General features: G+C 46.5%; 12 non-coding genes across 12 annotated transcripts; all 12 read left to right on the forward strand.

Annotated features, from left to right (window-relative positions):
- Positions 1-275: 275 nt before the first annotated feature.
- On the forward strand, positions 276-390 carry LOC144800780 (U5 spliceosomal RNA). Its single transcript, XR_013604665.1, has one exon. It is a non-coding gene; the product is annotated as a U5 spliceosomal RNA (small nuclear RNA).
- A 935-nt stretch (positions 391-1325) lies between these two features.
- On the forward strand, positions 1326-1441 carry LOC144800898 (U5 spliceosomal RNA). The gene has a single exon (XR_013604778.1). It is a non-coding gene; the product is annotated as a U5 spliceosomal RNA (small nuclear RNA).
- Positions 1442-2376: 935 nt separating this feature from the next.
- On the forward strand, positions 2377-2491 carry LOC144800838 (U5 spliceosomal RNA). Its single transcript, XR_013604722.1, has one exon. It is a non-coding gene; the product is annotated as a U5 spliceosomal RNA (small nuclear RNA).
- A 935-nt stretch (positions 2492-3426) lies between these two features.
- On the forward strand, positions 3427-3542 carry LOC144800832 (U5 spliceosomal RNA). Its single transcript, XR_013604716.1, has one exon. It is a non-coding gene; the product is annotated as a U5 spliceosomal RNA (small nuclear RNA).
- A 936-nt stretch (positions 3543-4478) lies between these two features.
- LOC144800904 (U5 spliceosomal RNA) lies at positions 4479-4593 on the forward strand. The gene has a single exon (XR_013604784.1). It is a non-coding gene; the product is annotated as a U5 spliceosomal RNA (small nuclear RNA).
- A 933-nt stretch (positions 4594-5526) lies between these two features.
- Positions 5527-5641, forward strand: LOC144801397 (U5 spliceosomal RNA). Its single transcript, XR_013605208.1, has one exon. It is a non-coding gene; the product is annotated as a U5 spliceosomal RNA (small nuclear RNA).
- A 933-nt stretch (positions 5642-6574) lies between these two features.
- On the forward strand, positions 6575-6689 carry LOC144800781 (U5 spliceosomal RNA). Its single transcript, XR_013604666.1, has one exon. It is a non-coding gene; the product is annotated as a U5 spliceosomal RNA (small nuclear RNA).
- Positions 6690-7624: 935 nt separating this feature from the next.
- Positions 7625-7740, forward strand: LOC144800833 (U5 spliceosomal RNA). The gene has a single exon (XR_013604717.1). It is a non-coding gene; the product is annotated as a U5 spliceosomal RNA (small nuclear RNA).
- Positions 7741-8675: 935 nt separating this feature from the next.
- On the forward strand, positions 8676-8790 carry LOC144800783 (U5 spliceosomal RNA). Its single transcript, XR_013604668.1, has one exon. It is a non-coding gene; the product is annotated as a U5 spliceosomal RNA (small nuclear RNA).
- Positions 8791-9725: 935 nt separating this feature from the next.
- LOC144800834 (U5 spliceosomal RNA) lies at positions 9726-9841 on the forward strand. The gene has a single exon (XR_013604718.1). It is a non-coding gene; the product is annotated as a U5 spliceosomal RNA (small nuclear RNA).
- A 935-nt stretch (positions 9842-10776) lies between these two features.
- LOC144801398 (U5 spliceosomal RNA) lies at positions 10777-10891 on the forward strand. Its single transcript, XR_013605209.1, has one exon. It is a non-coding gene; the product is annotated as a U5 spliceosomal RNA (small nuclear RNA).
- A 933-nt stretch (positions 10892-11824) lies between these two features.
- On the forward strand, positions 11825-11939 carry LOC144800784 (U5 spliceosomal RNA). The gene has a single exon (XR_013604669.1). It is a non-coding gene; the product is annotated as a U5 spliceosomal RNA (small nuclear RNA).
- The last annotated feature ends 450 nt before the right edge of the window (positions 11940-12389 follow it).

A 12389-nucleotide genomic window follows, 5' to 3' on the forward strand; every position in this document is an offset into this window, starting at 1 on the left:
TCCCGTTCCCCTTGCCCAGCAGCCGCAACGCCTCCTAATGAGCTGAGGTGTGTACAGAAAAGAATTTGCATATTTCCAGACAGACGCATGGGAACTGTCCACCTTTTTGATTTTCTGTGCTTTGAGCAGAGACTCTGAAAATTGGGCCTGCTTCCCTCACTGGCCTGGTTCTTGTCCTCTTTCTTAGATTTTGAAAATACCTCTCAGGTCCTCACCCTCGCAATGACGGGGTCTTTGATGTGGTGCCACTTACCCCCAGAGAGCCATATTCTAACTTACTCTGGTTTCTCTTCAAAACGAAAAAATCTTTCGCCTTTTACTAAAGATTGCCGTGGAGAGGAACATTTACGAGTTTATTCAATTTTTTTAAGCCTTACCACCGGTGAGGCTGTTTATCTTGTGTTTAAAAGAAAAGCATTAGAAATTGGTGAATATATCTGCGAGTTGTCTGCTGCTGTTTTTTGGGGACATGAGCTTAGGTGTTTTATTCCTGAACTCTCTGCTTGCTCATTTGCATAGACAGAGTGCAGGAGAGGTGCATCATGGGAAAGAGCTTGTGCAGTGCATGAGATTGCTTTTCGTGACTATCTTGGAATTTCACGATAGCAGGCAGTATGTTTTCTCCTCTCTTAATATTCCTGCTGTCAGAGGCCAGATGTCACCCTCCTTTTTCAAGGTGGCACCTAGACTCACGCTGTGCTGTTCATAGGGCTTGCCTGTTATTTGTGCACGTTAGAGGTGCCCCATAGAGGTTGGCCAATCCTGAGTCGGTGCCCTGAGAGGGTGGCCAATCCTGAGTCAGATTCCTCTCAGGTACACTTGAAGCGGCACGCCAGTCCTGTTTCATGTGCCTCTAGCCTAGACAGATATATACTTCCATATTCAGGTTTAATGAAAGTACGTGCGAAAAAGGGACTTAAAGTGCATGGCTATGTGCAGAGCACAGTGGTGGCTCACAGCCTAACGATTGGAAGGATGGTGTGGAAAGCGTAAAATCGCTGGGGGACAAAAGTCCTACAGTGCCACTTCACCTAAAGCCTGATGCACGCTTCCCGTTCCCCTTGCCCAGCAGCCGCAACGCCTCCTAATGAGCTGAGGTGTGTACAGAAAAGAATTTGCATATTCCCAGACAGACGCATGGGAACTGTCCACCTTTTTGATTTTCTGTGCTTTGAGCAGAGACTCTGAAATTTGGGCCTGCTTCCCTCACCGGCCTGGTTCTTGTCCTCTTTCTTAGATTTTGAAAATACCTCTCAGGTCCTCACCCTCGCAATGACGGGGTCTTTGATGTGGTGCCACTTACCCCCAGAGAGCCATATTCTAACTTACTCTGGTTTTCTCTTTAAAACGAAAAAATCTTTCGCCTTTTACTAAAGATTTCCGTGGAGAGGAACGTTTACGAGTTTATTCAATTTTTTTAAGCCTTACCACCGGTGAGGCTGTTTATCTTGTGTTTAAAAGAAAAGCATTAGAAATTGGTGAATATATCTGCGAGTTGTCTGCTGCTGTTTTTTGGGGACATGAGCTTAGGTGTTTTATTCCTGAACTCTCTGCTTGCTCATTTGCATAGACAGAGTGCAGGAGAGGTGCATCATGGGAAAGAGCTTGTGCAGTGCATGAGATTGCTTTTCGTGACTATCTTGGAATTTCACGATAGCAGGCAGTATGTTTTCTCCTCTCTTAATATTCCTGCTGTCAGAGGCCAGACGTCACCCTCCTTTTTCAAGGTGGCACCTAGACTCACGCTGTGCTTTTCATAGGGCTTGCCCGTTATTTGTGCACGTTAGAGGTGCCCCATAGAGGTTGGCCAATCCTGAGTCGGTGCCCTGAGAGGGTGGCCAATCCTGAGTCAGATTCCTCTCAGGTACACTTGAAGCGGCACGCCAGTCCTGTTTCATGTGCCTCTAGCCTAGACAGATATATACTTCTATATTCAGGTTTAATGAAAGTACGTACGAAAAAGGGACTTAAAGTGCATGGCTATGTGCAGAGCACAGTGGTGGCTCACAGCCTAACGATTGGAAGGATGGTGTGGAAAGCGTAAAATCGCTGGGGTACAAAAGTCCTACAGTGCCACTTCACCTAAAGCCTGATGCACGCTTCCCGTTCCCCTTGCCCAGCAGCCGCAACGCCTCCTAATGAGCTGAGGTGTGTACAGAAAAGAATTTGCATATTCCCAGACAGACGCATGGGAACTGTCCACCTTTTTGATTTTCTGTGCTTTGAGCAGAGACTCTGAAATTTGGGCCTGCTTCCCTCACTGGCCTGGTTCTTGTCCTCTTTCTTAGAGCCTAAAAATACCTCTCAGGTCCTCACCCTCGCAATGACGGGGTCTTTGATGTGGTGCCACTTACCCCCAGAGAGCCATATTCTGACTTACTCTGGTTTCTCTTCAAAACGAAAAAATCTTTCGCCTTTTACTAAAGATTTCCGTGGAGAGGAACATTTACGAGTTTATTCAATTTTTTTAAGCCTTATCACCGGTGAGGCTGTTTATCTTGTGTTTAAAAGAAAAGCATTAGAAATTGGTGAATATATCTGCGAGTTGTCTGCTGCTGTTTTTTGGGGACATGAGCTTAGGTGTTTTATTCCTGAACTCTCTGCTTGCTCATTTGCATAGACAGAGTGCAGGAGAGGTGCATCATGGGAAAGAGCTTGTGCAGTGCATCAGATTGCTTTTCGTGACTATCTTGGAATTTCACGATAGCAGGCAGTATGTTTTCTCCTCTCTTAATATTCCTGCTGTCAGAGGCCAGACGTCACCCTCCTTTTTCAAGGTGGCACCTAGACTCACGCTGTGCTTTTCATAGGGCTTGCCTGTTATTTGTGCACGTTAGAGGTGCCCCATAGAGGTTGGCCAATCCTGAGTCGGTGCCCTGAGAGGGTGGCCAATCCTGAGTCAGATTCCTCTCAGGTACACTTGAAGCGGCACGCCAGTCCTGTTTCATGTGCCTCTAGCCTAGACAGATATATACTTCTATATTCAGGTTTAATGAAAGTACGTGCGAAAAAGGGACTTAAAGTGCATGGCTATGTGCAGAGCACAGTGGTGGCTCACAGCCTAACGATTGGAAGGATGGTGTGGAAAGCGTAAAATCGCTGGGGGACAAAAGTCCTACAGTGCCACTTCACCTAAAGCCTGATGCACGCTTCCCGTTCCCCTTGCCCAGCAGCCGCAACGCCTCCTAATGAGCTGAGGTGTGTACAGAAAAGAATTTGCATATTCCCAGACAGACGCATGGGAACTGTCCACCTTTTTGATTTTCTGTGCTTTGAGCAGAGACTCTGAAATTTGGGCCTGCTTCCCTCACCGGCCTGGTTCTTGTCCTCTTTCTTAGATTTTGAAAATACCTCTCAGGTCCTCACCCTCGCAATGACGGGGTCTTTGATGTGGTGCCACTTACCCCCAGAGAGCCATATTCTAACTTACTCTGGTTTTCTCTTTAAAACGAAAAAATCTTTCGCCTTTTACTAAAGATTTCCGTGGAGAGGAACATTTACGAGTTTATTCAATTTTTTTAAGCCTTACCACCGGTGAGGCTGTTTATCTTGTGTTTAAAAGAAAAGCATTAGAAATTGGTGAATATATCTGCGAGTTGTCTGCTGCTGTTTTTTGGGGACATGAGCTTAGGTGTTTTATTCCTGAACTCTCTGCTTGCTCATTTGCATAGACAGAGTGCAGGAGAGGTGCATCATGGGAAAGAGCTTGTGCAGTGCATGAGATTGCTTTTCGTGACTATCTTGGAATTTCACGATAGCAGGCAGTATGTTTTCTCCTCTCTTAATATTCCTGCTGTCAGAGGCCAGACGTCACCCTCCTTTTTCAAGGTGGCACCTAGACTCACGCTGTGCTTTTCATAGGGCTTGCCCATTATTTGTGCCCGTTAGAGGTGCCCCATAGAGGTTGGCCAATCCTGAGTCGGTGCCCTGAGAGGGTGGCCAATCCTGAGTCAGATTCCTCTCAGGTACACTTAAAGCGGCACGCCAGTCCTGTTTCATGTGCCTCTAGCCTAGACAGATATATACTTCTATATTCAGGTTTAATGAAAGTACGTGCGAAAAAGGGACTTAAAGTGCATGGCTATGTGCAGAGCACAGTGGTGGCTCACAGCCTATCGATTGGAAGGATGGTGTGGAAAGCGTAAAATCGCTGGGGGACAAAAGTCCTACAGTGTCACTTCACCTAAAGCCTGATGCACGCTTCCCGTTCCCCTTGCCCAGCAGCCGCAACGCCTCCTAATGAGCTGAGGTGTGTACAGAAAAGAATTTGCATATTCCCAGACAGACGCATGGGAACTGTCCACCTTTTTTGATTTTCTGTGCTTTGAGCAGAGACTCTGAAAATTGGGCCTGCTTCCCTCACTGGCCTGGTTCTTGTCCTCTTTCTTAGAGCCTAAAAATACCTCTCAGGTCCTCACCCTCGCAACGACGGGGTCTTTGATGTGGTGCCACTTACCCCCAGAGAGCCATATTCTAACTTACTCTGGTTTCTCTTCAAAACTAAAAAATCTTTCGCCTTTTACTAAAGATTTCCGTGGAGAGGAACATTTACGAGTTTATTCAATTGTTTTAAGCCTTACCACAGGTGAGGCTGTTTATCGTGTGTTTAAAAGAAAAGCATTAGAAATTGGGGAATATCTGCCAGTTGTCTGCTGCTGTTTTTTGGGGACATGAGCTTAGGTGTTTTATTCCTGAACTCTCTGCTTGCTCATTTGCATAGACAGAGTGCAGGAGAGGTGCATCATGGGAAAGAGCTTGTACAGTGCATGAGATTGCTTTTCGTGACTATCTTGGAATTTCACGATAGCAGGCAGTATGTTTTCTCCTCTCTTAATATTCCTGCTGTCAGAGGCCAGACGTCGCCCTCCTTTTTCAAGGTGGCACCTAGACTCACGCTGTGCTTTTCATAGGGCTTGCCCATTATTTGTGCCCGTTAGAGGTGCCCCATAGAGGTTGGCCAATCCTGAGTCGGTGCCCTGAGAGGGTGGCCAATCCTGAGTCAGATTCCTCTCAGGTACACTTGAAGCGGCACGCCAGTCCTGTTTCATGTGCCTCTAGCCTAGACAGATATATGCTTCTATATTCAGGTTTAATGAAAGTACGTGCGAAAAAGGGACTTAAAGTGCATGGCTATGTGCAGAGCACAGTGGTGGCTCACAGCCTAACGATTGGAAGGATGGTGTGGAAAGCGTAAAATCGCTGGGGGACAAAAGTCCTACAGTGCCACTTCACCTAAAGCCTGATGCACGCTTCCCGTTCCCCTTGCCCAGCAGCCGCAACGCCTCCTAATGAGCTGAGGTGTGTACAGAAAAGAATTTGCATATTCCCAGACAGACGCATGGGAACTGTCCACCTTTTTGATTTTCTGTGCTTTGAGCAGAGACTCTGAAATTTGGGCCTGCTTCCCTCACCGGCCTGGTTCTTGTCCTCTTTCTTAGATTTTGAAAATACCTCTCAGGTGCTCACCCTCGCAATGACGGGGTCTTTGCTGTGGTGCCACTTACCCCCAGAGAGCCATATTCTAACTTACTCTGGTTTCTCTTCAAAACGAAAAAATCTTTCGCCTTTTACTAAAGATTTCCGTGGAGAGGAACATTTACGAGTTTATTCAATTTTTTTAAGCCTTACCACAGGTGAGGCTGTTTATTGTGTGTTTAAAAGAAAAGCATTAGAAATTGGGGAATATCTGCCAGTTGTCTGCTGCTGTTTTTTGGGGACATGAGCTTAGGTGTTTTATTCCTGAACTCTCTGCTTGCTCATTTGCATAGACAGAGTGCAGGAGAGGTGCATCATGGGAAAGAGCTTGTGCAGTGCATGAGATTGCTTTTCGTGACTATCTTGGAATTTCACGATAGCAGGCAGTATGTTTTCTCCTCTCTTAATATTCCTGCTGTCAGAGGCCAGACGTCACCCTCCTTTTTCAAGGTGGCACCTAGACTCACGCTGTGCTTTTCATAGGGCTTGCCCATTATTTGTGCCCGTTAGAGGTGCCCCATAGAGGTTGGCTAATCCTGAGTCGGTGCCCTGAGAGGGTGGCCAATCATGAGTCAGATTCCTCTCAGGTACACTTGAAGCGGCACGCCAGTCCTGTTTCATGTGCCTCTAGCCTAGACAGATATATACTTCTATATTCAGGTTTAATGAAAGTACGTGCGAAAAAGGGACTTAAAGTGCATGGCTATGTGCAGAGCACAGTGGTGGCTCACAGCCTATCGATTGGAAGGATGGTGTGGAAAGCGTAAAATCGCTGGGGGACAAAAGTCCTACAGTGTCACTTCACCTAAAGCCTGATGCACGCTTCCCGTTCCCCTTGCCCAGCAGCCGCAACGCCTCCTAATGAGCTGAGGTGTGTACAGAAAAGAATTTGCATATTTCCAGACAGACGCATGGGAACTGTCCACCTTTTTGATTTTCTGTGCTTTGAGCAGAGACTCTGAAAATTGGGCCTGCTTCCCTCACTGGCCTGGTTCTTGTCCTCTTTCTTAGATTTTGAAAATACCTCTCAGGTCCTCACCCTCGCAATGACGGGGTCTTTGATGTGGTGCCACTTACCCCCAGAGAGCCATATTCTAACTTACTCTGGTTTCTCTTCAAAACGAAAAAATCTTTCGCCTTTTACTAAAGATTGCCGTGGAGAGGAACATTTACGAGTTTATTCAATTTTTTTAAGCCTTACCACCGGTGAGGCTGTTTATCTTGTGTTTAAAAGAAAAGCATTAGAAATTGGTGAATATATCTGCGAGTTGTCTGCTGCTGTTTTTTGGGGACATGAGCTTAGGTGTTTTATTCCTGAACTCTCTGCTTGCTCATTTGCATAGACAGAGTGCAGGAGAGGTGCATCATGGGAAAGAGCTTGTGCAGTGCATGAGATTGCTTTTCGTGACTATCTTGGAATTTCACGATAGCAGGCAGTATGTTTTCTCCTCTCTTAATATTCCTGCTGTCAGAGGCCAGACGTCACCCTCCTTTTTCAAGGTGGCACCTAGACTCACGCTGTGCTTTTCATAGGGCTTGCCTGTTATTTGTGCACGTTAGAGGTGCCCCATAGAGGTTGGCCAATCCTGAGTCGGTGCCCTGAGAGGGTGGCCAATCCTGAGTCAGATTCCTCTCAGGTACACTTGAAGCGGCACGCCAGTCCTGTTTCATGTGCCTCTAGCCTAGACAGATATATACTTCTATATTCAGGTTTAATGAAAGTACGTGCGAAAAAGGGACTTAAAGTGCATGGCTATGTGCAGAGCACAGTGGTGGCTCACAGCCTAACGATTGGAAGGATGGTGTGGAAAGCGTAAAATCGCTGGGGGACAAAAGTCCTACAGTGCCACTTCACCTAAAGCCTGATGCACGCTTCCCGTTCCCCTTGCCCAGCAGCCGCAACACCTCCTAATGAGCTGAGGTGTGTACAGAAAAGAATTTGCATATTCCCAGACAGACGCATGGGAACTGTCCACCTTTTTGATTTTCTGTGCTTTGAGCAGAGACTCTGAAATTTGGGCCTGCTTCCCTCACCGGCCTGGTTCTTGTCCTCTTTCTTAGATTTTGAAAATACCTCTCAGGTCCTCACCCTCGCAATGACGGGGTCTTTGATGTGGTGCCACTTACCCCCAGAGAGCCATATTCTAACTTACTCTGGTTTTCTCTTTAAAACGAAAAAATCTTTCGCCTTTTACTAAAGATTTCCGTGGAGAGGAACATTTACGAGTTTATTCAATTTTTTTAAGCCTTACCACCGGTGAGGCTGTTTATCTTGTGTTTAAAAGAAAAGCATTAGAAATTGGTGAATATATCTGCGAGTTGTCTGCTGCTGTTTTTTGGGGACATGAGCTTAGGTGTTTTATTCCTGAACTCTCTGCTTGCTCATTTGCATAGACAGAGTGCAGGAGAGGTGCATCATGGGAAAGAGCTTGTGCAGTGCATGAGATTACTTTTCGTGACTATCTTGGAATTTCACGATAGCAGGCAGTATGTTTTCTCCTCTCTTAATATTCCTGCTGTCAGAGGCCAGACGTCACCCTCCTTTTTCAAGGTGGCACCTAGACTCACGCTGTGCTTTTCATAGGGCTTGCCCATTATTTGTGCCCGTTAGAGGTGCCCCATAGAGGTTGGCCAATCCTGAGTCGGTGCCCTGAGAGGGTGGCCAATCCTGAGTCAGATTCCTCTCAGGTACACTTAAAGCGGCACGCCAGTCCTGTTTCATGTGCCTCTAGCCTAGACAGATATATACTTCTATATTCAGGTTTAATGAAAGTACGTGCGAAAAAGGGACTTAAAGTGCATGGCTATGTGCAGAGCACAGTGGTGGCTCACAGCCTATCGATTGGAAGGATGGTGTGGAAAGCGTAAAATCGCTGGGGGACAAAAGTCCTACAGTGTCACTTCACCTAAAGCCTGATGCACGCTTCCCGTTCCCCTTGCCCAGCAGCCGCAACGCCTCCTAATGAGCTGAGGTGTGTACAGAAAAGAATTTGCATATTCCCAGACAGACGCATGGGAACTGTCCACCTTTTTGATTTTCTGTGCTTTGAGCAGAGACTCTGAAAATTGGGCCTGCTTCCCTCACTGGCCTGGTTCTTGTCCTCTTTCTTAGATTTTGAAAATACCTCTCAGGTCCTCACCCTCGCAATGACGGGGTCTTTGATGTGGTGCCACTTACCCCCAGAGAGCCATATTCTAACTTACTCTGGTTTCTCTTCAAAACGAAAAAATCTTTCGCCTTTTACTAAAGATTGCCGTGGAGAGGAACATTTACGAGTTTATTCAATTTTTTTAAGCCTTACCACCGGTGAGGCTGTTTATCTTGTGTTTAAAAGAAAAGCATTAGAAATTGGTGAATATATCTGCGAGTTGTCTGCTGCTGTTTTTTGGGGACATGAGCTTAGGTGTTTTATTCCTGAACTCTCTGCTTGCTCATTTGCATAGACAGAGTGCAGGAGAGGTGCATCATGGGAAAGAGCTTGTGCAGTGCATGAGATTGCTTTTCGTGACTATCTTGGAATTTCACGATAGCAGGCAGTATGTTTTCTCCTCTCTTAATATTCCTGCTGTCAGAGGCCAGACGTCACCCTCCTTTTTCAAGGTGGCACCTAGACTCACGCTGTGCTTTTCATAGGGCTTGCCTGTTATTTGTGCACGTTAGAGGTGCCCCATAGAGGTTGGCCAATCCTGAGTCGGTGCCCTGAGAGGGTGGCCAATCCTGAGTCAGATTCCTCTCAGGTACACTTGAAGCGGCACGCCAGTCCTGTTTCATGTGCCTCTAGCCTAGACAGATATATACTTCTATATTCAGGTTTAATGAAAGTACGTGCGAAAAAGGGACTTAAAGTGCATGGCTATGTGCAGAGCACAGTGGTGGCTCACAGCCTAACGATTGGAAGGATGGTGTGGAAAGCGTAAAATCGCTGGGGGACAAAAGTCCTACAGTGCCACTTCACCTAAAGCCTGATGCACGCTTCCCGTTCCCCTTGCCCAGCAGCCGCAACGCCTCCTAATGAGCTGAGGTGTGTACAGAAAAGAATTTGCATATTCCCAGACAGACGCATGGGAACTGTCCACCTTTTTGATTTTCTGTGCTTTGAGCAGAGACTCTGAAATTTGGGCCTGCTTCCCTCACCGGCCTGGTTCTTGTCCTCTTTCTTAGATTTTGAAAATACCTCTCAGGTCCTCACCCTCGCAATGACGGGGTCTTTGATGTGGTGCCACTTACCCCCAGAGAGCCATATTCTAACTTACTCTGGTTTTCTCTTTAAAACGAAAAAATCTTTCGCCTTTTACTAAAGATTTCCGTGGAGAGGAACATTTACGAGTTTATTCAATTTTTTTAAGCCTTACCACCGGTGAGGCTGTTTATCTTGTGTTTAAAAGAAAAGCATTAGAAATTGGTGAATATATCTGCGAGTTGTCTGCTGCTGTTTTTTGGGGACATGAGCTTAGGTGTTTTATTCCTGAACTCTCTGCTTGCTCATTTGCATAGACAGAGTGCAGGAGAGGTGCATCATGGGAAAGAGCTTGTGCAGTGCATGAGATTACTTTTCGTGACTATCTTGGAATTTCACGATAGCAGGCAGTATGTTTTCTCCTCTCTTAATATTCCTGCTGTCAGAGGCCAGACGTCACCCTCCTTTTTCAAGGTGGCACCTAGACTCACGCTGTGCTTTTCATAGGGCTTGCCCATTATTTGTGCCCGTTAGAGGTGCCCCATAGAGGTTGGCCAATCCTGAGTCGGTGCCCTGAGAGGGTGGCCAATCCTGAGTCAGATTCCTCTCAGGTACACTTAAAGCGGCACGCCAGTCCTGTTTCATGTGCCTCTAGCCTAGACAGATATATACTTCTATATTCAGGTTTAATGAAAGTACGTGCGAAAAAGGGACTTAAAGTGCATGGCTATGTGCAGAGCACAGTGGTGGCTCACAGCCTATCGATTGGAAGGATGGTGTGGAAAGCGTAAAATCGCTGGGGGACAAAAGTCCTACAGTGTCACTTCACCTAAAGCCTGATGCACGCTTCCCGTTCCCCTTGCCCAGCAGCCGCAACGCCTCCTAATGAGCTGAGGTGTGTACAGAAAAGAATTTGCATATTCCCAGACAGACGCATGGGAACTGTCCACCTTTTTGATTTTCTGTGCTTTGAGCAGAGACTCTGAAATTTGGGCCTGCTTCCCTCACCGGCCTGGTTCTTGTCCTCTTTCTTAGATTTTGAAAATACCTCTCAGGTCCTCACCCTCGCAATGACGGGGTCTTTGCTGTGGTGCCACTTACCCCCAGAGAGCCATATTCTAACTTACTCTGGTTTCTCTTCAAAACGAAAAAATCTTTCGCCTTTTACTAAAGATTTCCGTGGAGAGGAACATTTACGAGTTTATTCAATTTTTTTAAGCCTTACCACAGGTGAGGCTGTTTATTGTGTGTTTAAAAGAAAAGCATTAGAAATTGGGGAATATCTGCCAGTTGTCTGCTGCTGTTTTTTGGGGACATGAGCTTAGGTGTTTTATTCCTGAACTCTCTGCTTGCTCATTTGCATAGACAGAGTGCAGGAGAGGTGCATCATGGGAAAGAGCTTGTGCAGTGCATGAGATTGCTTTTCGTGACTATCTTGGAATTTCACGATAGCAGGCAGTATGTTTTCTCCTCTCTTAATATTCCTGCTGTCAGAGGCCAGACGTCACCCTCCTTTTTCAAGGTGGCACCTAGACTCACGCTGTGCTTTTCATAGGGCTTGCCTGTTATTTGTGCACGTTAGAGGCGCCCCATAGAGGTTGGCCAATCCTGAGTCGGTGCCCTGAGAGGGTGGCCAATCCTGAGTCAGATTCCTCTCAGGTACACTTGAAGCGGCACGCCAGTCCTGTTTCATGTGCCTCTAGCCTAGACAGATATATACTTCTATATTCAGGTTTAATGAAAGTACGTGCGAAAAAGGGACTTAAAGTGCATGGCTATGTGCAGAGCACAGTGGTGGCTCACAGCCTAACGATTGGAAGGATGGTGTGGAAAGCGTAAAATCGCTGGGGGACAAAAGTCCTACAGTGCCACTTCACCTAAAGCCTGATGCACGCTTCCCGTTCCCCTTGCCCAGCAGCCGCAACGCCTCCTAATGAGCTGAGGTGTGTACAGAAAAGAATTTGCATATTCCCAGACAGACGCATGGGAACTGTCCACCTTTTTGATTTTCTGTGCTTTGAGCAGAGACTCTGAAAATTGGGCCTGCTTCCCTCACTGGCCTGGTTCTTGTCCTCTTTCTTAGATTTTGAAAATACCTCTCAGGTCCTCACCCTCGCAATGACGGGGTCTTTGATGTGGTGCCACTTACCCCCAGAGAGCCATATTCTAACTTACTCTGGTTTCTCTTCAAAACGAAAAAATCTTTCGCCTTTTACTAAAGATTGCCGTGGAGAGGAACATTTACGAGTTTATTCAATTTTTTTAAGCCTTACCACCGGTGAGGCTGTTTATCTTGTGTTTAAAAGAAAAGCATTAGAAATTGGTGAATATATCTGCGAGTTGTCTGCTGCTGTTTTTTGGGGACATGAGCTTAGGTGTTTTATTCCAGAACTCTCTGCTTGCTCATTTGCATAGACAGAGTGCAGGAGAGGTGCATCATGGGAAAGAGCTTGTGCAGTGCATGAGATTGCTTTTCGTGACTATCTTGGAATTTCACGATAGCAGGCAGTATGTTTTCTCCTCTCTTAATATTCCTGCTGTCAGAGGCCAGACGTCACCCTCCTTTTTCAAGGTGGCACCTAGACTCACGCTGTGCTTTTCATAGGGCTTGCCTGTTATTTGTGCACGTTAGAGGTGCCCCATAGAGGTTGGCCAATCCTGAGTCGGTGCCCTGAGAGGGTGGCCAATCCTGAGTCAGATTCCTCTCAGGTACACTTGAAGCGGCACGCCAGTCCT

This window comes from Lissotriton helveticus, chromosome 12, assembly GCF_964261635.1.
Source record: "Lissotriton helveticus chromosome 12, aLisHel1.1, whole genome shotgun sequence".
Lineage (NCBI taxonomy): Eukaryota > Metazoa > Chordata > Amphibia > Caudata > Salamandridae > Lissotriton > Lissotriton helveticus.